The sequence below is a fragment of the Lissotriton helveticus genome, chromosome 3_1 (assembly GCF_964261635.1).
Source record: "Lissotriton helveticus chromosome 3_1, aLisHel1.1, whole genome shotgun sequence".
NCBI classification, from domain to species: domain Eukaryota; kingdom Metazoa; phylum Chordata; class Amphibia; order Caudata; family Salamandridae; genus Lissotriton; species Lissotriton helveticus.
In genome coordinates, this window is record NC_136061.1 from 129725773 (window position 1) to 129750448 (window position 24676).

Here is a 24676-nt window from a genome sequence, read left to right on the forward strand (position 1 = left end):
CAGCCGATAACCGTCTCTTTTCCACTCGTTGGCCGCTGTGTTCGGTGGACTTTATCTTATTTTCCGCCTTTTTGTGTATTTTGAGGATTTATTTTCTGTTTCTCCTCGCTGCCGGCCGCCGCTTCCTCCACTCAGCCGGAGCCTTATTCGAGGACCAACCACCCCTCACAGAAACGCGTCATTTTATAGATGTTTAAATGTTTTTGTTGTGAAATGAACTATTACAGTTCTGGATTTGTGTGTTTTTATTCACCCGCTGAAATGTTTTATGGATTTTAGACGGTTTTAGGGAGCGGGGGTTTGTTTACATTCAGGAACTGATATTTTTAAACTTTTTTTTTTTTCACAGCAAAAATGATTTTTAACAGATACTAGATTGTTTTACATTTTTAAGGACATGGATGCAGTTTGTTAATTTATTATGAAAAAAAGTTTGTTCGTGACGCGTGCTTTACTTGTCTTTGAAAAGTAGCTGTGCTGTTAGCCTTGTGAAGGTTGTAGTACTCGCCGGGCGTTCACTGAGGTTTTGTTATGTGCAGGTCTGGGAGGGTTTAGTGTGCAGTTTTAGAACTCAATTAGGGGGCTCATGCTGAATTATTATTATTTTTTTTTAGAAGGGCATATTCTTTGCCATAGCTTCATGACAATAATAATAGCCATTTACTGCAGCATTCTTTCGAACTCGGGAGTTTCCGTATGGCAGTGCTAATGAAGGGTGGGGGTGCTGAAAGTGTGCATTTGGAGTCCCTCGGAGGGTAAAGATTGGGGGGGGGGGAGGGCTCCCCGTTATTGAAGGGGTGTTTGTACAAGGGGTGTATTTCTAGCTATAGAGCTCCCTATCGATCCATTGAGGAAGGTGGGCTGCATACCACCCCTCCCCCGCCGCACTCGATTTCTACTTGCACTTGACCGGAGCCTCCTGCCCCACTGCGCCCCCCCCCCCCTCCGAGTCTCACTCCGGGGGAGCTTCTGTGTCGCATCTTTAGGGCATCGGAGGGTGTACCCAACTATTGGGGAGTGTGTGGTGGATCGAGAGGCGCACTTCTTCTGTTTGTGGGTCACTGTGTCCGGAGTAGTCCGCGCTGGTGAGGGAGGCTGGCCGTATTTTTGTGCGATGTCTGTTTGGGAGGCTGTGACATTATTTGTTCCACCAAGAGCCCTTTAATAACCACAGGCCTCCGGTCTGTTGTGGGGGTTCACTAGACCGAGGTTGCCATGCTAAGCTTGTTTTGGGGGACGGGGTAGCGATAGCTGGTCTTATTTTTTAAAAAATTATTTATAATGAGGTGGTTTGAATCTCTGTCCGTGGCGGGAGGATGGTGTTTTCTTTGCTGGGGGTAGTTAAGGGTGGTGGGTAGAAGCTGCCACTCGTTTCGTTTTGAGAATTGGGTGCCCTTTTGCTCTGCACTGGGGACACTGGCCTACAGTGTGATAGAGGTCTCCGCGTCTGACTCCGGATTAGATTTACCCAACTAAAGTTTAAGAATAGGAGGGGGGTGTTTAATTGCAAGGGCTCAGACTGCTGTATGGAGAGAGAGGATGGGAGCCCCCCCCCCCCCGCCCTCTTGTCTGTGGGGATCCCCTCTGGACACAGGTGTCCGGGTTTAAGCCGCTGTCTGCCTGCCCAGACTGTCCTTGTAGCCCTGAGGAATGTGCCCTCAGTGTGGGAATCCGGCTCCGGCCCCAGACGGCAGCCGCAGCGCAGGCTCCGATCAATAGACATTCACACAAACTTCAGGGGGCAGCACCAGGACACAAAGCGGCGTGTTTATCATCGCTTGTCGCAGACACGGCTCGCGGCTTTTACGGGGGACGCTTGGAATCGGACTTTTTTTTTTTTTAACCCTCATTAGATGCTGGGATTGCTTGTCCGGTCTGAAATCATGCCCCTTAACAGCTGTTGCTGAACCTAGTAAACAAAGGGATCACACTACATTTCAGGATCCTTTTCGTTGTCCTTTGTAATTACATTTTTGCATTTGATGACTTTTTTTTTATTTTGGATCAGAATTTGAAGTGGAACAGTTTATCGCAAACTGTACATGGCTGTACAGCGCTTAAAACGCACCTTTCGGACTTTTAATTTGTTAACTCATGTAAACCTGAACTCAAATTATATTGCCATTTTGGTTCGGGAGTAAGAAGGTGATTGTGACAAATGATGTATCATTTAGATTTTAGTTATCTGGCAGCGGCCTTGAATTTAATAAAGGAAGACGTTGCGCTGGAACCTGCCTTAAATTTTCTACTGGAATTTTGTGAACCGGGAAACAATTTTTTCCAAATATTTGTACTGGTTGACTCATTTGTATGTGCACGTTTTGTTCGCAAAAGAAAACAACACGACCAGACTTTTTGTTGGTTTAGTTGTAGGTGTAATACAGTGATAACATAGATAAATAGTCCTGTAATATCGGATCGGCACTTTCCGTATTATTTCTTCTCGTTTTTAATCGATCTGTGATACGCTCACAGAGCAGCCTGGCTTTATACTGGTTTGGTGCCACATGTACATAAGAAAGCGTAAACCCAATTTAGTCTTATAAGCCTTTATCGGTATATAATTCACACAATGATGCCGTTTTAGCTTTATACTAACTGTACTAAACTTGAATTTGATTGACTTTTTTTAAGGGGCTCTTATTTTATGTATGTTTTCTGAAATTGTGTAGGACTTTGTTGTAATCTGGTTGTGTTCAACACGAGCTAGCTAGTTTTTTTGTATATATCATGCACTTAGGTTAACCACTGAAAGTTAATTGTACAATAGCAAACTTTTAATATGCGCCTTCTTGCCTGAAATATTGGAAGTAAAATGTGCTATGTAGTCTTAACAGTTTGTATGCCATAAAAAGGGTATCCGTGGTGTTTCCAGCCTTTTGAAACTGTAAAGCACTATAGTAGAAAATAGAGCTGTAATGGAGTGTTTACATTTCATGGGTTTGCAGAGCGTGAAATTAGCAGTGGTGTAAGGTCACTGAATGCCATCTTCATTCTCGGAGGGACCATCGGATGCCCTTCTTTGGTCTATGGCTGTTCGCACCAATGCTCACTCTGCAAACCATTTTATTTTATTCTCTAGTCCCAGAACTTTAAATTACTAGGGTTGATAAAGTACACGCTAACTGGTAATTACTTAAACGATCGTGGCCCCTCACCAGTTTTAGAATACATTATGCGTTGGTGGTATCAATTTTCAGCACACATTGGATGACTTGTTTAAAAAAGAAAAGAAAATTCAACTTTTTTTTGAGAATTGTACGTTCTAAAACGTCAATTTGAAATGCCTACCATCCATGAGCTGTAAAACTGTTCCAAACTCTTAAGGGACTCTTTGACCAACTGGAGAAAAAGCGAAGTTAGTTTATAAAGTGACAGACATTAAATGCGACTTGCCGTGCCCCTGATTTAGTGTGTTAGAGGAGTAGGCCCTATTTATTGCACCTGAAAAAATAATCTGACTCCTCGGCGTTCAGAATTTATCATGTGCAATAAATAGCATCTATTCCAATTCTTGGGAGATAACCAGCAAATTTTGGCGTGGTTTACAGTGAATACTATGATGTTTTCCCTTTACTTACGATGTTGTATAATTTTGTACTTGTAATGCGTGATAACACTTTTACATGCCCACCAGCCTTTTCTGAAATCCTTGTTCTGTGTCTTTTGGTTGTAGACCTCTGTACTGTAAAACAAATAGTATGTGGTTATAATTTGTTGCAAGCATTATTGAAACCTTTTAGAATATGTGGTAAAGCACAGGTGCATGTACTTCTGTAGACCATTTCATTAGTGCATAAAAACAATATTGGAAATATCCACTTATCAGCCAATATCAGATTTGTTGGAAAAGTAGAAAGAAAGCTGTAAAGCTGCTTCTCTTAATTACGTTTTTTGTTGTTGTTGTTTGTGCCTTGTTGCAGTTGATGCTCTAGTTGCTTCGTGCACTGCTGCAGTAGGTATTGTGAGATTTAAAAAAAAAAGTCAAGTGTAATGTTTTACTACACGACTGATGTCATGCTCTCATTACAGGCTAGTGAATAATGTTAAAAATTGTAGAAAAAAAAGCAGGATTTTAAGCACACCTGCTGTGATGGGTAGTGACAACGTGATAGTTGGCCCCTGAATAGGTCACATACAACCTACTGCATCAAAAAGTGACTGCCTCCCATTTCCTCATTGTAGTCCTTTATAGAAGGAGGAATTATCTCATAAGCCAACCAGTTGATGATTTCTAGATTCTAACTTACACTTTGAAGAAAGCAGTGTCTCTAACCAATTGATGCATGGTCTGTAGCTCACACCATTAGAAATAACTTTTCGTAAACACCCTCTGGGATCACTGCATTTTAGTCGTATTGAGAGAATGGTTTTATGCTATGTAGTGCCTTGACTGCAACGGAACGGTAGTCCATAAATGGGTACCCAGTCTTGGGGGTCTAGTTGTCTAGATGGGAAGTTCACAGCAGAAGACCTTAGTGGAAATGACCGGGCCACAGAGTCGTACAGTTAGGAGCAAGAGAGGATCGAAGAAAAAATCGAGAGTGGGGAGCTAATCCATTTGAAAGTAATTTCAGGATTATGAGCATCAAAGTTCTGGTGATGAAAATGATTGCACTGGGATTGGCTATTATATGTCTGTTTAGTGTGTGGTGGAAGCTTCGACTTCTGCTCCGTATATTGTTGGAAGCTCGTGCTATGGCTGTCTGTACTGTTAAGCCTGAAAGAACCTATGCATTATACAAAAGACAAAACTATGTAGATTGAGGGAAGATTGTTTTGCCTCCAGTTTAGCGTAAAAAGTGTACCATAATTTCTTCTACAAAGTCTACTGTCAATTCCACTGATTCTCCATTTGGTCCTGGTTTTGTGCCTGTCCAGTTGGTGCCTGCTGGTACTATTACCAATATAACTTGCATGACAGGTACTCAATCCCTAGAAGGCGCCAACATTTTCCATTCCGCCTTTCTAGATAATTTCCTGCCTAGATTTGTTGATGCTTTGAAGTCTCTTGTCACCAATCAGTCTTGGGGCGATCAAACATAGATTGTTGACAAATATGCAAATGCCCATTCTCCTAGTGAGACACACTCTGAAGGTCACCAAGCTATGACCAGTATGCCCAACAATGGTTTGAAGGCATAGTGGGTGGTTTTAAGGGGCCATGTTTCTGTGGCTACATTGCGCTCGAGGGGGAGGGTTTTCCGTCACCTTCAGGTACTGTCGCCCACTAACTTTATGATGCTGACATGCCAGGGGCACCCAATAGTGGGAGAGTTATTCATGGGGTGGAGCTGTGCCAGCGCATCCCGGATCTTCCAGCTCTCGTAGCAACTGTTAGCCAAAAGGGGCATGGGGGCGAGTATGTGTGTAGTACCTCGCTCCATGATCCTCGACAATGTTGTACTTCATCTTCCAACAGCTGCAGCCCATGCACAGTACGGATGGTGAATGCTCCTCCCCTCTCCCCTGATGTGTCAGTCAATACTTCCAGCTTGATAATACATTGGCTTCACTCAAAAACCAACCGTTCCCTTTTGGAAGCCCATAATGTCATGATGGTACATTTTGTTAAATGGGTTGGTTCACCTATCATGGATTTGGACGGTGGCTGTGTGGTAATTAATTTAGATGTGATAGTTTGGCACAAAGATTTAGCCTAACACAATCTGATGAATTATTCACTGGGTTCCATCAAGTTATTACCCCATAGGTTTTTCTATAGGCACTCACAGGATAACGTCAATTTAGCCCGTCTATTTCCTAGTGCTCTTCATTCTTATGCCAATTTTACTAATCTTTCTGATGTTTACTGACAGTCCATAATCCTCATTTCTAAACTTGCTCAGATTGGGCTATTGGTCATGTCTTTGACCCAAGATCCATCACTGTAATAGAACTGAGGATGATTCAGGTCAAAACCCTATATTTTAAATGGCAGCCCCCTTATTAACAAGGAAAATAAAGGCATCACATCCATCGAGGAGATGATGGACGGAGCACTGAAACTTTTCAGATACTCACACCCAGTCACAGATCTGGGTTGAATCCCTCTTCGTTCTTTAGCTCAATTCGCTACCCCAGTTCAGACACAGCTATATGCATATCAGTCTTGACCGTGTGCCTCATGGGGACAGTCCAGCCCGAACTGCCAAGCCATGTCTTCCCTGGACCGGAAAACCCATCTTACCAACGGGTTCCAATTCCATGTCTTCAAATTGGTGTCTCCCTGTTGGGAAGGAAAATTTTGACATCAAAATTATACCAACTAGTTCTAATTCTGTCTTCACTCACAGCATTACAAAACCAAATTGAAACTCCCTGCTGAAAGTAAAAGTGCAGGTAACATAGTGAGCTCTCCTAGTTGGTCCGACATTCCTTTTTAGGTTAAGCCTGGGCAGCATATCCAGCAATCTGAAAAGTTAATGTATTTATATTATACATTCATCAATTGTATTGCAACATTGTCCCTATGATGATCCTGGTGTAGCTTTGTCTGACACATCAATTCTGCCTTTAGTTTGTTGCCTGTCACCAAAATACAATTAATTCTGTCATTTGATCCTCCATGAACAAAGACATCAATGTGGCTGGGTTCAAAAAAATATAACAACGCAAAGTAACATTTGTGAGGTGAAAATAGAATCTATTCATACCTAATAAGTTTGGTATTCGTTAAATTCAGTTTACATGTTTTATTCAGCTATGTATCAACAGAGTGAGGTACATACATATTCAATGTATTTCCTAAAACCAAACTCCACTTTGTACTTCCGCCCTCGGACATTTGGGAAGTGCTCTGGCTTCAGGGTCTAATATTGCAGACAAATATTCACAGGGTATCTCAAGACCCCGTGTTTCTGTGCGAGTACTTCAAGGGCACATCCTTTTAGCTCCTGTGTAAAGAAGGGAAACCTTTTATTGGAATCTAATACCACCAATGCTGGAGGCTCACTGAAAGCCTTTTTAGTTGTGTGAAACCTTTCCAGATGTATCTGCATCCAGGGGACAGTCAGTAACATCCTTGTCTAATGGGTCTTGTAAAGGTTTAGAAATGAGAGAGAAATTTGGTATCCGCTACCTGTAATAACCTGCCATTCCTACAAATGAACATACTTCATATTTTGTCCTGGTAGCAGGGTGTTGCAATATTGCACGAATACCTTCAGGTGATACACACGTTCCCCCTTTAGAAATCAGGTAGCCCAAATAGGACCCCTGTTTTTTCCCAAAACTAATTTCTCTGGGGATGCTAAGAAGTTACGCAAATTTGTAGTAGCTCACTGCACGTACACTGTTCTACCGTATCAGCTGCTAAGGGATTATCTATGTAGTGATTCAATGCTTCCCTGGGTTTCAAAACAAGTTGATTAAGGTCAGTGTTTAATATTTGTGACTATATGGAAGGAGATTCTGTATACTCTTGGGGAGTCCGCATCCAAGAAAAACTGCCCCCTTCCCCTTGAAGGCAAAGGAAAATAAATATTGACTATCTGGGTGTAGGGGAATGGAGAAGAATACATTTGTAAAATATATGACTGAAAAATGAGTGGCTGAAGAGGGTATGGTAGTAGGGTTTGGCACCACAGGAAATCTGGGCTGTGCAATCATGTTAATCTTGCAAAGATCGTGCATAAGACTCCACACATCAGGCTTTTAGGGGTCTTTACTTCGTTTACGCACTGGGAGAATCAGAACATTCCAGACACTCCCCTTTGTCTCTACTAGGACTCCCTCTTTAACCAGTGCTGATATTATTTCCTGCAAACCCATCTCTCTTTCCCGTGAAATATGGTACTATGGAACTCGAGGCAACACATTTTCCTTCATAGGCTCAATATTCTTCCCACATCAGATTTGTATAAAGCCCAGACATCAACCGTTGAATTGTTTTGAACAATATGAAATGAAATGAAATGAAAAATTATATTTGTATAGCGCCAGCCACCCGGAGGCCTCGCAGCGCTTCTATTGATAGCTAGGTGGGCCAGCAGGAAAGTTTAGCAGATTTTAGTGTATAGGTGTGTTTTCAGCGCTTTCCTGAAAGCCATCCTGTTTGGGTTCTCTCGCAGGGCAAGGGGGAGGGAGTTCCAGAGTCTGGCAGCCGTGTAGGAAAAAGAGCGGCCACCCCACCTCACTTTATTAATTTTAAATGTGGTCGCTAGATGCAATGATCCAGAACGGAGGGCTCTGGGGGGGACATAGGGCACTGCTAAGGGAAGCAGGATGGCAGGGCCAGTTTGATGAAAGGATTTGTGCACAATGCACATCGCCTTGAACTGAGCTCTGGCCGCCACTGGAAGTCAGTGTAGATCTTTTAAGGCATGCTTTGCCGACTGCCACCGTGGGATGTTGTACAGCAGGCGAGCAGCGCAGTTTTGTGTGACCTGAAGCCTCCGGATCACTGCTACCGGGGTGCCCAAATACAACGCATTTCCATAATCCAGGCGGGAGAGAATCAGGGCCTGAACCATGACTCTCCTCGCCTGGAAAGGAAGTAGGGGGAGCACCTTACGGAGCATCCTCATAAGCCCTACGCAAGTGGCAGCTGTTTTGGTTGCCTGAACCGAAAAATCAAGCGCTTTGTCGAGCCAGATGCCCAGGCTCTTTATCTGGGGTTTAGGAATGGGGGGGACACCGAGACAAGTGGGCCAGATGGAAGCCAAAGGAGTCAGCGGAGGGTTACCCAACAACATAATCTCCGTCTTCTCTCCGTTGAGTCTGAGGCAGGAGAGTTGCATCCACTTAGCCACAGCCTCCAGACAGGGACCTAAGGTGTTGGACGCCCCTTCCCTGTGGTCAAGAGTGACCACCAGTTGGGTGTCGTCCGCGTAGGTGACAATACGCACACCAAAGGGTTGGACTATCCCTGCTAGGGGCTGCATGTAAACGTTAAAAAGCGTGGGGCTCAGGGTGGAGCCCTGAGGCACCCCGCATCTAAGAGGATGTTTGGGGGAGACAACCTCGTCCTCAAACACCTGGAAGAAGCGCTCGGTCAGGAAGGAGGACAACCTCCGGTTAAAACCTCCGGTTAAAAAAAGCAAAACATCATATTAAACTTCAGTATGATGTACATGCATTTGAGTTTTAAATGGATAATCATCACTGTATTCAAAGAAAACACCCTCTGGTGTACATATTATGACAGCATTCATCTTTCTCAATACATCCGTACCCAACAAAGTAAAAGTACTTTTGTTAGAAACCACAAAATGTTTGTCCTTAATTTGACCAATGGTAAATGTTACAGGTTGACTAATATGACTTGTAATTGCAACAGTAGAAATCCCTACAGAGCTGTTAGTCATCTCCAAGAGGGTAAGTGGGGAGCAGTTTTAGCTAGTATTGGCGAGTAAGTGGCACCAGTGTCTATTAGGTACTTTACATTATGACCATAAATTTCTCCTTGAACATAAGGACCCATGTGGTCAACTGACCATGCATTCACCTTTTCTCCTATTTACCCTCTGGTGCAACCTATGCTTCATAATGGACCTCACCTGTCCTGTGTCCTATTTATTGGACTCGACAGGAGCCCTGGATGGGAAGCGGGGAAGGCAGAATTAGAACCGAGGTCATCTATATCCTTTCCACTCTGGGCCTTGAAAACCTTCCTCATCTCATAATAGCAATAAACTGATTTATTCTCTTATTTTTGTAAAAAAATGTGTATTTTTTTTAGAACTGCCTGGAATATTTTATTCTGGTCAATATGTTTACGAGGTACCAGTTAATTGAGACATTCTAGAACCCTTTGCTGCAGGTCCAAAGTTTCCTGGGAAATGAAACAGTCTTCTTGTCTATCTGGTTCTTCCTTTGGCCATTGCACCTCTTTATCAGTTTTAAACTTAGCCCACAGTTTTGAAGGTATAGTTATGGAAAGCATAGTTTAAAGATCTTTCCCGGTCAGATCACCTAATTTCAATACGTGTTCACCCTTTAAATATCATTCGTCGGGGCTTTCTCGTAAATTAGGAAAATCTTTAGTTAGTGTACAAGTTCATCTTTGTCCATTGGGTATAAACATAATGAAACTTGTAAGTTGCCTTTACCGGGACATTCCTCATAGGATCGTCTCAGACTCTGGAACTATCAGTGGACCAAGGGTGTTTACAGAAGTTGCATCACCAGACAGAGTGTTCTCTGTAACAGTCTGATTAGTAACATGTCTGTTTTTTAATTTTCAATCTATTCTCCTTTTACTTACTTTTACCTTTCTTAATCTCTTGTTCTCATTAGTCTGCCTGATCCCTCCATCCCTGTATCTTTGGATTTGAGTCAACTATCCAATTCTTAGCTTATTCCCTATCCCATCCGCCTTTACTCGGCTCCACACAGTCATTTGTTAATTCAGTGACCCATGATGCTAATTGCTTGTTATCACTAGGGAGCCTTTGATCAAAGAAAAGAGCATCAGTATGTGCTCGATATACCAAATCTCCGATCTCATGCACAACCCCATTCATTGTTCTTTCGTCCAATTCAACTAGTACTGAATCATCCGCACTTTGTAGCAAATGTCGGGCTAATTCCCTCCATCTCTGTATCTGTTGGGGTGTTGACCTTCGACTTGTGCCACTGGCATTTTTCCTGATCCTCCTTTAATTTTCTTTTTTTGACCGCATTCTCTGTCCCTTCATTGCCTGCCTTAGTCCCAGAGGCCTTCTATTAAGGCATCAGGGACTAATAAGGTCCCAATATTATTGGATCTGCTTTACCCTCCTGTTGTAGCGCCAGAAAACTATACACACCAGTATTCCTTACTGTTCTGCACACTATTGACCTGTTAGTTCCTGTAACTCCCGTTTCAATGTATTACGTACCTCTCCCTTCACCTGTTATGCACACCTCAGGTGTCTTGCATATGTCTCCCATTCAATGAATCAATCAAACCGTGCCAATCTCATCTTCATGCAGTGTCTTCAATAATGAATTTTTGGTAAAACAAAGATTCCCTCCAAAGAGGATTGCAAATAAATATTGTCCTTTGCCATTGAATGAAAAATAAACTTGTTTATGTAGAAACCTTTATTTCATGGGTTGGAGACCCTTCGTGTGGCGAAGGCTGACTCTGGTCTAACCTATTACATTTTCTAAATGTTTGACCCATTATTAAAATTAACCTTGGGCACTCTAAAATCCTAACAAACCCTGGCAACTTCAAATAGCCCACCGTGGAGGACCCAACCTCCTGAACTGAGATAGAACCTGCTTCTTGGGGAAACCAATCCCCATTGTTCCCTTCATCAGTGCCACTCTGTTTCATTTATCCTGTTTGCTACCATTACCCAATAGCTGACTTCTCGGTAGTTCTTTTGGATGAAGCATGGGTCAGTCACCTTGTGTCTGGGTCACTCAGCTACTGCCCCACTTTTACCGACTCAGGAAACCGGGCCCATTATTGAGGTGCTAACTTCGTTATATGTAGGGGGTCCATGCTGGCTCTTTCACTGCGGTGCTCAGAACTGACTGGAGGGGCCCCTGTTCATCCCCTTATTGACCACCAATTGTTTCATGAACCCGACTTCACTTAGCTAAAGTAGATAAAAATGTTTATCCACTGAACAAATTAATGTAAAGGATACAGAAGAGAAAAAATATATTAATAGGACTATTTCTCTCACAACCAACATCCAATACCGCTTTGTCCCGGCATAATTACGCTTGGGCATAGCCCATGTACTGATGGCTTTCCCTAAAATGAGGCAATCACTGGGGGAGACAGTAAAATGCCCGTGTGATGGTACATTGTCTCAATCCACTTTGCATTTTATTCTGGTTTATAGTTTTTATACTGGTATTATGAAATGTTACACACAACCTTCATTATAGCACATAACATTAATGCATCATCGTTTTTATGTTCTTTGTGGGACTCAAATACGTGTCTGATAGGTGCCTCATTCATACAGTAGGAAACAGATCAGCCATATGTAATGAAATTCTCAGCCGTGGGTGAAGAATGGATTCTCACAGCCTTAGTGTTAACTTTTGGAAACTGTAATAGCAAGTTAATCCCCATGTTTTACATTAACGTAGCGGACCCCATCTAGAGATTTTCGTTGTGGGTATATGGAGATATTCCTGCATGTTTTCAGGAAATCTAATTAGCATGTAATCTGCCTTATGGTATTTTAAACACTTTATGGTGGCATTTCCTGACGTAGCCTGACAGGCAATAAGCTGTGTTGTGCACCCACTTGTCGACCTACTGCATAATTTATCCTGCACTTTCGTCACTTTGTACACTATTTTTACGTATTTAGTATATCATTTTATTATCGCCTTTTACGACAAGCAATTTTATGTTGACATATTTAGCCGTGCTGCCTATATCATAGTTTTTTGGTCTCGCCCTCGAGACCTATTGTTGTCGAGATGCCTCTCAAGGGAGACAGACCGGGGCACGCGCGGCGATTCTGGTCTGTGAACGCGCTTCTAAGACGAGCTTCCCAGAAACTGTGAACACGCACCAGCCGCCCCCACATGCACCAGCCGCGCACACACGCATTAGATGCCCACACACGCAACAGCCGCCCCCGGCCGCGCACACACGCAACAGCCACCGCTAGCCGCTCGCACACGCACCAGCCGCCCCGAGCCAGTGCACGAGCCCCCACGGCGTAACCAAGTCCCACTCACCGGGTGTCGTCATCTCCACCTCCATTGACGTGGCACACGCGGGGCTTCCCTCGCTGATGGGAGCCCCGCACTTGCATCCACAGCCTCAGTCGCCACTTTTCTGCCGCCACCGCCGGGCTCTCCCTCAGGCATGGGAGCCCGGCGTCACCACTTTCATCTCGGCGAGTTACTTCGTGGGCACGGGCTTATGGCGGAAGTCCCGCCCCACAACGAGCATGACGCTGCCGGATTTCGCGCCAGATCGGGCCGGCGGCTTGCCAGGAACTCAAGAAGCGATTTCTAGGTACTAGTTTGTTTAGTCTTTATTTATGAATACCAAATACTTATTTTTCAATAATTAATTCATATTTTAACCACACTGCTTTCTTTTCATAAATCATTTAGTCAAAAGCTGAGTTGTGCTTCTTTTTCATGAAGTATTTCTTCATAATAAAATGTCTTATTTTTTGACGAATCCGTTTCTGTTACAAACTGATTTTCCAAGGATTTTTGAAATTTGTGGCACATTTTGATAATTGTACGAAGCCTATTACAAGCATTTTCAAAGTTCACAATTCGGAGGAGAAATTGAGGGGAAAGAATAGGAAGTCATTGCAAAACTTTGGTTTAACCAGTTGCGTGCGGCACGGACGGACGAATCTGCCTGCGTGGTCTACCAGCAGTAAACAGCCGTGAAATGGCGTGCACGGACAGGCCGCCGCAGAACCTCATTCCGCTAGGCATCAAAGCATCCCCGTCCCCCCATTACCACCCACGATGCCTCCTGCACGCCTCTTTGATCGTGTCCGTGTCTCCTGCCACACACCTATCCTGCTCCCTATAGTATCAACGTTATTCACACTGAATAGCACCCAGAAACAAATTAACATTGGCAAAACCTATCTGTCTCGCCTACAAGATGGGTACGGGAGAAGAAAGATTTAATCTCCGACAGTAAAATGTATTGAAGAAAAAAAAAGATGGGTACTGGTTGTCAATGCCGCTTTAGCCATGTACAGCCATGCTATTGTACAGCATGACTGACAGAGAAAAGAAAGCGCTAAGAAACCATCAGCGCGGTCTGCCTCATAGCCTTTTTTCGCGGACAGAGCGCGCAGACGGCAAGGGTGAGGGGCATCATGCTGCCAGCTAGAGCTCACAGCTGGGCCATGGGTCAGACCACAACATCCACTGGCTGGCGTGCACTGCGAGATGGCATTTTACCTGACCACAGTTGCACGAAAATGAGATCACTTCAGTGCCAGGGCTGGTGTACCACGGATAATTGGCCACTCATTTATTTATGTATTCTTTTAAATTTGCGATTCTTTTTCCATAATGCATATGTTTGTAAAAATAAAGCTTTGCACGTTTCCAAGGTCAGACCTATTGTTTTTGCCAACGTTTTTTTCCTTAGTCAGTAGGAACTCTAATCTCTAATAGTAGTTTTTTAAAATGTTTTTCATGATTTGAAAAGCAGTGCTGCCCTGTACATTTTATTAGCCAGCCCCACCCTTTTCCTCCAGTAAACTCAGCACGCTGCAAGACCATATGAGGTGCTCTGCATTCCTACATTGGCACTTGTTCTATTTTCTGACTTCAAAATGTAGAACTCCCCATATTTTAAATTTTAAGTCCTCACGCTGTTTGAAAGCGTGACAATAGAAAAGTAGATACCCTGGTGTTAGAACTTGCTACTACAAATAGCATCTCTCGCTAATCTTTATTTTATTTCCAGAAGCTAATAAAAAACGTGTTTGAACGGGTGCGAATGTTCTGATATTGAAACACTTTCAATTTAATGCAAAACCCCTGACTTCAATGCTGGTCTCCCCTGTCCCCGTTGGTTGGCCGGCCGCATATTTTCCCCTCGGTAACTCTAATGGCTGACTAGCTAAGGGCCTGTTAGTTCCTGTTTGGGCCGGGTACTAAATTCATCAAGCTTTTGCAATGCAATAGGTCTCGCATTTAAGCGAGTTTAAGCTATTGGCATTGTAATGACAATGCCTTATAAGTATGTTTTGAAAACCAACACACAAATAAAAGGCATTGCCATTTACAATGCCAATAGCTCAAACTCATGTAAATGCGAGACCTATTGCATTGCAAATGCTTGTTAGTGAGTATGTGCACATTAGTGGCTGCTATTGAAAAAAGAATTATACATTGGCTTGTATCACTTTTAACCCCTTCCATGCTCATGACGAGCTCAGCTCGTCATGCAGTACACTGCTCGTGTGCTCATGACGAGCTGAGCTCGTCATGAACAATGGTAAATGGTAAATAATGGTCCGCAGCACAGCAGGATAATCTCCCTAGCAGCCAAGGTGTTAAAGAAATGTGTCTGTTCATTTTGCTGACTTTTATTGTAATTTTTTTTTATGGTGTTTTAATTTGTTATTTTTTTAGATTTTGTTTTCTTGTAAATCTATTGTGTTTACTGATTGCTTGCTTTCACTTATGTGCAATTTTATGGCCTTTTTGGCTAAATAAAGTTATTTAATTTGAATTTGTTGTCCACTGTCACATTGGTAATCTCAGTTTTTGTGGTTTTCCAATTTCTGATTTCCTTGCAGAGGTTCTGGCAAGTGGATTATGCTGCAGGATTATAGTGGCTATGGTTGCTTTGCCATTGGTGAGATGCTCCGAGTTTGAGGAAAGTAGTGTTACCCAGTGTGGTAGATACTGTCATTAATTTCTGATAGTGGGCATAACAGGTCGCAACTCTAATCAAGCTGTTAAAGGGCCGGGCTAGTGGCTGTGAAATATCTTATTTACGCAGCAATGCTATTTGAATTGTCTTGCGCAAATGCCTGAAAATATCTAGATTACTTACTGGTAATTCTAATTACTCCCGAGCCAGTTTTCCTTGTTTCTAGCAATGGTGATGGGGTTGCTCCTATCTATGAGACATAACTCCAACCTCTAATTCAAATTAAGTTGTTCCATGAAATAGCCCTGCCACCTCGAGGCAAATACTGCATTTTTAACTGGAATGGAAGGTACTCCGATATGTTTCGCCTTTGTTGGATCTAATCAGCAATATGCTGTTTGGTTCTTTTGGCTCAATATGTTGTTCTGTATCAAGGCCAAGAGTAAATGCCATTGGCAGATACTAATTCAAGCAATCCATAAATCATATTCTGGTCTTTCCCATTCCAGTCAGTAATAATGAATACCATTGCAATAGACACAACTGTGAACCAACCATAGACCAGACTTTGGACATAAAGGGATCTACAGCTGTCCAGGTAAATGTGTTCCCAAAGTACCAGAAAATGTATTTTTACCTGCAAACCTTCCTCACTTTAGAATCCCTAGCATTGATGTGCAAAGGTATGGAAGGATGTCTGTGGTTTTGTGGCAACATCCTGGGAAATCACCTAAATCTCACCTACATGTACTACAGTAGAATTGTTCTGGAGGGCTCTCAAAGAAGCCATGAACAGTTCAGGTAAATGGTGCAAAATCACTGACATGAAATGAAAATGGTTAGCAATTAGGGACTAGGCAAACACCTATGCCATCATTATTCGTCTTACAGAAAGACCCTGTGTGCTCCAGCTATACCACCACCACCAGTCACTGACCATTATAGGTTGTCAAACAAAACCTCACCTAGAGAGGGATAAGATTCCTTGTGATGTGTGCAAAGATGAGGCTTTGAATGAGTGACCATCAGATAGGGGAAAAAACCATCTGTTGGAACCAATGTAGTCCATACTACTAAACGGAGCCACAACATCACCTGCAGCAAAGATTCCACCGAAACCCACGTAGAACTATTTTTTAGGTCTCGCGTGGCGTACTGCGCACATGCACAGTCGAGCTCGCGAGATCTTATGTTTTTAGGAGAACTTCACTAGCGAGGGTTAAGCCCTGCCCCTTTTCTCCATTGGCTGGTCTCCTAAACGGTTGCCAGCCATTAGAGTAGAGGTCCTAGTGACGTTCTCCTTTCTCTTTAAGCCCCGTCCTTTTCAGATTGGGTTCCTTGACTTACTGCTGAAGTAAAAAGTTTCTTATCTTCTTTATGGGTCTAGAAGGCCCCATAAAGAAGATAAGGAACCTTTTACGTCAGCAGGAAGTCCTGGAGCCCAGTGTGGAAAGGACGGGCTAAAAGAGAAAACTCTCGTCATGGCCAGTGCTTGTTTCTCTTTGAACTATGGGTACTTAAGTATTTGTACCACTGCACCCTTTTGTCAATTTATTTTGCTCTATTTACATGGCTGCTAATGTATAGAAGCAGAGAAGGGAATGCATAACTTTGCCTCGTGTCCCTAGTAGAACCGCATGAGATGCCGATGACAGCAGCTAATCTTTGATTTTCTCGAGGCATCGCACAGACAGTCTTAAAATAGCCACTTGGAGGAGCGTAGATAAGACCAGGTGTGTGCTTCCTCGCCAGCCGGCCCGCTCACTGGTGCAGCTTCCCTTTTATGCCGAATAACAGCAGAAGGGCGGAAGGCACCTGTCTTACTACTGTTCCCAGGCACATGACAAAGCTATTAAAAAGTAGGCTGGTCTGTCACTCACCCAACCCTCTCTCACGGAGCTCCTGGGGGAAGCGGTGACGTCTGGGGGAGGCAGAGCCAAGGCTGTGTGGAGCTGGCCTTCCAGCGCTCGCTCGCGCACCCACACTCAATCTCAGATGGTCACATGCGCACATACCGCTCGCACGAGCTCCGAGCGCCAGCCGCGCAGTGTAATTTATATGCCACACCTCCTTTAATTGATCCACGGCGTAAAATCCTGCGAAACGCGCCTTTGATTTATTTAGGTTTCCAAAATTGAAAACCGAACAAGGAAGCTGCCTGCTGCCTGAACTGCGTCATGCGAGCAGTGCAATGAACTCGCTTATTTCAACTGTTTCGGTGAATTTTCCCGGGCAGCGTTTGACACAAGCGAGTGTGGTTTGTTCGCATCCTCGCGTCACGCTCTTAAGATACTCTGCTGTGGTGGGAATTGAGGCACATTTTTTCTAGTTTGTATGGCCTCTTTCAGACACTAATGTAGGTTTTGTGCTGCAGCTCTAGCGCCGAGACATGAAATGCGTGACTCTCCAGGCAACATCTATGTTCTCAAAACGTCCTTTCGTATCTGGAAGTGCCGCGCTCAGAAGGGCGTTTGTTTTTTTTCAACAGCATCCGCTCCCTCAACAGCATCCGCTCCCATATGTAACCAATCTCCCTTTCCAGGTTACCCTCCACGGTTTCCATTTCACGTCCAGGCGCCCTGGTAATAAGTGTTATTTGACTCAAGTGCCGGGTCTGCTCGTAACTGCTGAGGCTGCGCTCTGTGTTTTCCATAGATGCTCGCTTATCTCCCTGCTACTGCCTGCGGGTGTTTTTGGTTTTGAATAGACATTTTTCTAATCGTACTACTGGCATCCGCTACGAATTTTCGGTTTCAAGCCCAGATGGGCCAATGTTGTTGTCACTTAACCCCTTCGCTGCTAGGCCTTTTCCCCTCCTGTGCTAAGCCTTTTTTTGGCGATTTGGGGTAGTGCGCGCTTAGGCCCCTGTAACTTTTTGACCACATAAGGTATCCACGCCAAATTTGCGTCCTTTTCTTCCAACATCATGTGGATTCTAAAGGTGCCCAGGGTTTGTGGATTCCCTTGGAGGGGTCCCAGAAATTAACCAAAAAACAGTGAAATTTTAGTTTTTTTCAGAAAAATGCGAAAAACGTGCTGCAAATGAAAGCCTCTGGGTTTTTCCCTGCAAATGTTATCAAAAAAGGGTTTGTGGGGCTGAAATCTCCATTTTCTCAGCTTTTAGGGAATGACAGTCTTTTGTCAGAGAACCAACATTTTTCACACAGTTTTGGCATTTTTCTGGGACATAGCCTATTTTTGCTGTTTTTAGAGCTTTCAACCTCCTTCCAGTTAATGGTAGAAATGAGTTTGAAAGCAATAATGGATCCTGGAAAGCTATACAGTTTCGAAAAGTAGACAAAATTCTGAATTCAGAAAGGGGTCATTTGTCTAAATCCATGAAGGTTTCTTTATAGAAACTAACAGTTAAATATTGGAATAATTGAAAATTTGTTGAAAAAAAACAGCCTTTTGTCTCAACGTTTTCACCTATAACTTCTTGTAATTTTGACAGCACTTGGAAATCAATATACCGTTACATCCGTTAGACCTTCCTGGTTGTGGGGATATATAGGACTTGTAGTTTCACCAAGAACCCGACGGACCCAAATCCAAAAACTGAGCAGCAACTTGCAATGGTATTATTTTATTTACTGCGTATAGAGCCCTTATTCTTGGAAATTGTGTACATGGAAAAATCTGTATGAAAGACACCTATGTATTTCTGAATTGGGTACAAATTATAGAGTTTAGAAACAGTATATATTTGCACATTTTCAAAATTGGGAATACTCATACTAGCATGAGAATTATTGGTCATTTTTCAAAAAGATTTTTTTTTACACAATGTCTTTCATTGGGAAGGGAGAAATGCATGAAAACTCAATAGGTAATAACAGTTGATTTACAAATCTGAATTACCCTAAGTCTCTCGATTAAAAACGGTACCTCACTTGTGTGGGTCGGCCTTGTGCCTGCGACAGGAAACGGCGCAAAATGCAACGTGCTCACACCTCAATTTTGCAGTTAAAAAGTGACCCTTTTATGGCAAAGTGCCTAGCTGTAGTTTTTGCACCCTAGCTCTGCCGGCACCTAGGGAAACCTAGCAAACCTATACATTTTTGAAAACTACACACCCAGGGGAATTTAGGATGGGGTGACTCCACTGCCTCCCACTAGGTTCTGTTACCCAGAATCCCTTGCAAAGCTAAAAAATTGATTTAAAAAAATGCATTTTCCTCACATTTCTGTGGTGGAAAGTTCTGGAATCTGCATGGATCAACAAATTTCCACCCACCCAGCGTTCCCCCGAAAAAAATGGTACCTCACTTGCCTGGGTCTGCCTAGTGCCTGCGACAGGAAGCAGCGCAAAACGCAACGTGGTCGCACCTCAATTTCGCAGTGAAATCGTGCCCTTTTTGGGCAAAGAGACTACATTTTGTTTTTGAACCCTAGCTCTGCCGGCACCTAGGGAAACCTAGCAAACCTATACATTTTTGAAAACTAGACACCCAGGGGAATTCAGGAAGGGGTGACTCGACTGCCTACCACCAGGTTCTGTTACCCAGAATCCCTTGCAAAGCTAAAGAATTGACACAAAAACTCATTTCCCTCATATTTCTGTGGTGGAAAGTTCTGGAATCTGCGTGGATCAACAAATTTCCACCCACCCAGCGTTCCCCGGGGTCTCCCGAAAAAAATGGTACCTCACTTGCTTGGGTCTGCCTAGTGGCTGCGACAGGAAACAGCGCAAAACGCTACGTGGTCGCACCTCAATTTCGCAGTGAAATCGTGCCCTTTTTGGGCAAAGAGACTTCCTTTTGTTTTTTAACCCTAGCTCTGCCGGCACCTAGGGAAACCTAGCAAACCTATACATTTTTGAAAACTATACACCCAGGGGAATTTAAAATAACCTATGGCAAAACTACCTTGTTTTTTTTGGGGGGGGGGGACCTGAGTGTTTGGCCTGGGGCTCGGCGGCCATCTTTGGAAACTACGAAACCCAAACAGTTCTGAAAACTAGACACCCGGGGGAGTCCAGGGAGGTATGGCATGCATGAGTCCCCCAATGTCTTCCTACCCAGAATTCCTTAAAATTAGGTAAAAAAATCACTTTTCCAAACTTTTTTGCGTGGGATTTCCGTGCCGGCAAAAATGTCCTACCGCCCAGCGTTCCCCTTGTTCTCCCGAGTAAAATGATACCTCAGTTGTGTGGGTGCTCCAAAGCAGAACAGACTAAAAATGATTTTTTTTAAAATTGTAGTATTTAGGATTTAACAGCAAGATAATGGGACCCCCTCTAAGACTTACTTTGGGCCAGGGAAAAGAGAGGACAATATAAACAAAATATGAAGAAATTCCCCTATGGCCTTATACTTTCATATGTGACATAGTTCAGACTGTAATTTTATATTAATGGAATCCCATTGGACACACAAATTACATAAAACCTATTTTTCGTTAGTTTCTTTTATTCGTATTTAGGATTGACAAATTAAGCACCTCACCTTAGTCACAGGCCTTTGGCCCACCCACACAAGTGAGGTATCATTTTACTCGGGAGATCAAGGGGAACGCTGGGTGGTAGGACATGTATGCCGGCACGGAGATCCCACGCAAAAATGTATGGAAAAGTGTTTTTTTAACCTAAATTTAAGGTTTGCAGGGATTTCTGGGTAGGAAAACATTGGGAGACCCACGCATGCCATACCTCCCTGGACTCCCCCGGGTGTCTAGTTTTTAGAACTGTTTGGGTTAGGTAGGTTTCCCTAGATGACCGCCGAGCCCCGGGCCAAAAACACATGGGAACCCCCTTTCAAAAACAGGTTGGTTAGTGTTTGGTTATTTTGATGTCGCCTCCTTAGGTTTGGGGCCCTTGCCTGTCGCGGGTCCTTGAGCCACCCACGCAAGTGAGGTACCATTTTTATCGGGAGACCTGGGGGAACACTGGGTGGGAGGAAATTTGTGTGAGCCCAGTGGTGCCACGCATTTCTACACAAAAATGTGTGAAAAAAATGATTTATTTCAGCAAAAAATGACGTTTGCAAGGGATTCTGGGTAAGAGACCGTTGGGGGATCCACGCAAGCCATAGCTCCTTGAAAGCCCCCGGGTGTCTACTTTGTAGAAATGTGTGGGCTTGGTAGGTTTCCCTAGATGGCCGTCTAGCATGGGGCCGAAAACCCAGATGTCCCCACTAGCAAAAGCTGAGGTTTTGACATGGGTGACTTCAACATTGACTCTGTCAAACCCACCAGCTTTTGGGGCAAATTTTGATTAGGGTGGGGTCTGCCCAAGACGGGCATGCCAATGCCCCCACCCTAATAAAAATTTGCCTAAAAAAAATCCCTGGTGTCTAGTGGGCTTTTTGCCCCCCCAGGGGGGGGGGGTGGCAGATTGGAGGCTACAGCCCCATCGGCTCCCAGGTGGGGCAGGAAGGCTGTTATTTTTGTGGGGGAGGGGGTGGGGGCATAGGCATGCCCGTTTTGGGCAGCTCATCCAAATTCAAATTTGCCCGCAAAAAAATCCCTGGCGTCTAGTGGGCTTTTTGTCCCCCCCCCCCCCCCCCGGTGGGGCAGATTGGGGGTAATGCCCCCATATGCCTCCCAGGGGGGTCAGAAAGACCACTTGACGCCAGGGAGTTTTTAGGGTAAATTTTAATTAGGGAGGAGTCTGCCCAAGACGGGCATGCCAATGCCCCCACCCTAATAAAAATTTGCCTAAAAAAATCCCTGGTGTCTAGTGGACTTTTTGCCCCCTGGGGGGGCAGATTGGGGGCTACTGCCCCATCTGCCACCCAGGGGGGGCAGGAAGGCTATAATTGTTGCGGGAGGGGGTGGGGGCATGGGCATGCCTGTTTTGGGCAGCCACACACTATTTCATATTTGCCCCCTCAAAAAATCCTTGGCGTCTAGTGGGCTTTTTGCCCCCCCCCCCCTGGTGGGGCAGATTGGGGGCTAATACCCCCAACTGCTCCCCAGGGCGGGCAGAAAGTCCACTAGACGCCAGAGAGTTTTTGGGGCAAATTGATTAGGGTGGGGTCTGCCCAATAAAAATTTGCCTTAAAAAATCCCTGGTGTCTAGTGGGCTTTTTGCCCCCCTAGGGGGGGCAAATTGGAGGCTACTGCCCCATCATCCCCCGGGGGGGCAGGAAGGCTGTTATTTTTGTGGGGGAGGGGGTGGGGGCATAGGCATGCCCGTTTTGGTCAGCCCATCCAAATTCAAATTTGCTCGCAAACAAATCCCTGGTGTCTAGAGGGCTTTGTGCCCCCCCCGGGGCACTTTCTGCCCCCCCCAGGGGGGGGGGCAGAAAGTCTGTAATGGTGGTGGGGGGCTGGGGGCATTGGTGTGCCAGTTTCGGGCAGCCCCCACCCTAAAACAAAGTGCACAAAATAAAATCTCTGGTGCATAGTGGGCTTTCTGCCCCTCCTGGGGGGCTGGGGGGGGGCAAATTGGGGGCTACTGCTCCCATTTGCGCCCCAGGGGGGGCAGAAAGGCTGTAATGGTGCCGGGGGGGGGGGCATTGGAGTGCCCATTTCAGGCAGCCCCCACCCTAAAAAAAGTGCCACCCAAAAAATTCCCTGGTGTATAGTGGGCTTTCTGCTCCCCCTGGGGGGGCAGATTGGGGGACTATTGCCCCATCTGCCCCCCAGGGGGGGCAGGAAGACTAAATACTATAAATTTATTTATGGGGAGTGAAGGCCCTTGCCCAAGGGGCCGCTCCCCCCTCCCTGGTGTCTAGTGGGTGGATCCCTGCTTGGGTATCGCCCTCCTGGAGCCATCCCCAAGCAGGGATCCACTCGGAATGGGTTTCATTGGAAAGGGGAGATTCTCCCCTTTCCAATGATACCTCTCCCGTTTTTCTACGTGCTCAGGGGGCTGAGATAGCCCACTGAGCATGTAGAAAGTGAAACTGAAATGAGCCAGGGTCTGGTTCCGCAAGCATGGAAGCAGGCAATGGTCATCCCCCTGCTGAAGAAGCCTGGCCTCGACCCTGAGGCTTTGGTCAATTATAGACCGATCTCTCTCTCTTGCCAGCCCTTATGAAAATCTTGGAGAAGCACATACACACGGTGCTCTCCAATTTTCTGGAATCGCACGAGATCCTGCATGCCACTCAATCGGGCTTTCGCCCTAACCTCAGCACAGAGACAGCGCTCCTGGAGGTGTCGGAAGACATTAAAGGGGTACTAGACTCTGGGGGCAAGGCCATGCTGGTCATGTTGGACTTGTCGGCGGCCTTTGACACCGTCCCCCATGATGGCCTTCTCTCTAGACTCTATGAGATTGGCCTAAGGGGGACGGTGCTCAGCTGGTTTTCATCATTTCTAGCTGACCGCCGACAAACGGTCTGGGCCTCCCCGGACTCTGCTGTGATGCCGCCATTGGGTGTCGGGGTCCCGCAGGGCTCTATTTTGAGCCCGACCCTCTTTAAGATCTTTATGACCCCTTTGGCGACATTGGCGGAGTCTTTCGGGGCCCGGATCGTGTCCTATGCTGACGACACACAGCTCCTCTTCTCTTGTAAGAGTGGAGGAGATTTTAATGGAGAGAGCATCCGGAATTGCCTTGAGGCTGTCTTTAGATGGTTTCATTTGAGTGGCCTCAAGTGCAATTCTGAGAAGTCTGAAGTTCTCTTCTTTGGGTGTGCGTCGGACCCTGACTGGCAAATCTGGTGGCCTACCAACATGTTTCCACCATCCCGTCCATCTTTAGTTGCTAAGAACCTGGGAGTCAAGATGGACAAGGGCCTGACGATGAGAGCCCAGATCTTGGGGGTGACGGGCACCTGCTTTGGCCTCCTCAAGGTGCTGAGGAAGTTTCTACCCCTTCTATCGGAAGAACATCGGAAACTGACCGTGCAGGCTCTGATCGGGTCCAGGCTGGACTATGCTAATGTCCTCTACCTGGGCCTGCCAGAGTATCTGTTGCAGCGGCTCCAGGTTGCGCAGAACGCTGCGGCGAGAGCCATCTATGGCTTAAATAGGCGAGCCAGGGTTGCGGGTCTCTTGCAGGCCTTACATTGGCTGCCTATCCGCAAGCGTATCATCTTTAAAGCGCTGACTGTGGCCTATAAAGCCCTTCATGCCGGGGGCGCGAAGTACCTCCAAAGGAGACTGGCCTTTTATCATCCGGCCCGCGCTCTCAGATCGGAGTCACAGTTCTTGGCGGTGGTGCCACGTGTGAAAAGAGCTCGCATTGGAGGTCGCTCCTTTGGATTGCTGGCACCACAGCTGTGGAACTCTCTGCCGCTGACACTTCGGGGCGCCACTAGCCTACTTGCTTTTAGGAAGGGTCTAAAGACCTGGCTGTTTACTTTATAGGCTTTGTTTCCTTCTTTTTACTGAACTCCCCTTTTTTGTTTTATTGCTGTGTTATGTTATCTCGTCGTAGGTCTCGCTGCTAAAGCGCCGGGATACTCTTTTTGAGTCGCCGCGCGCTATATAAAAATAAATATAACATAA

At 45.1% G+C, this 24676-nt stretch overlaps 1 protein-coding gene across 4 annotated transcripts in view; it reads left to right on the forward strand.

Moving 5' to 3' along the window:
• Positions 1-24676, forward strand: part of CUX1 (cut like homeobox 1) — a 1380044-nt gene that overhangs the window by 552 nt on the left and 1354816 nt on the right. The gene's annotated exons all lie outside the window — the stretch shown is intronic.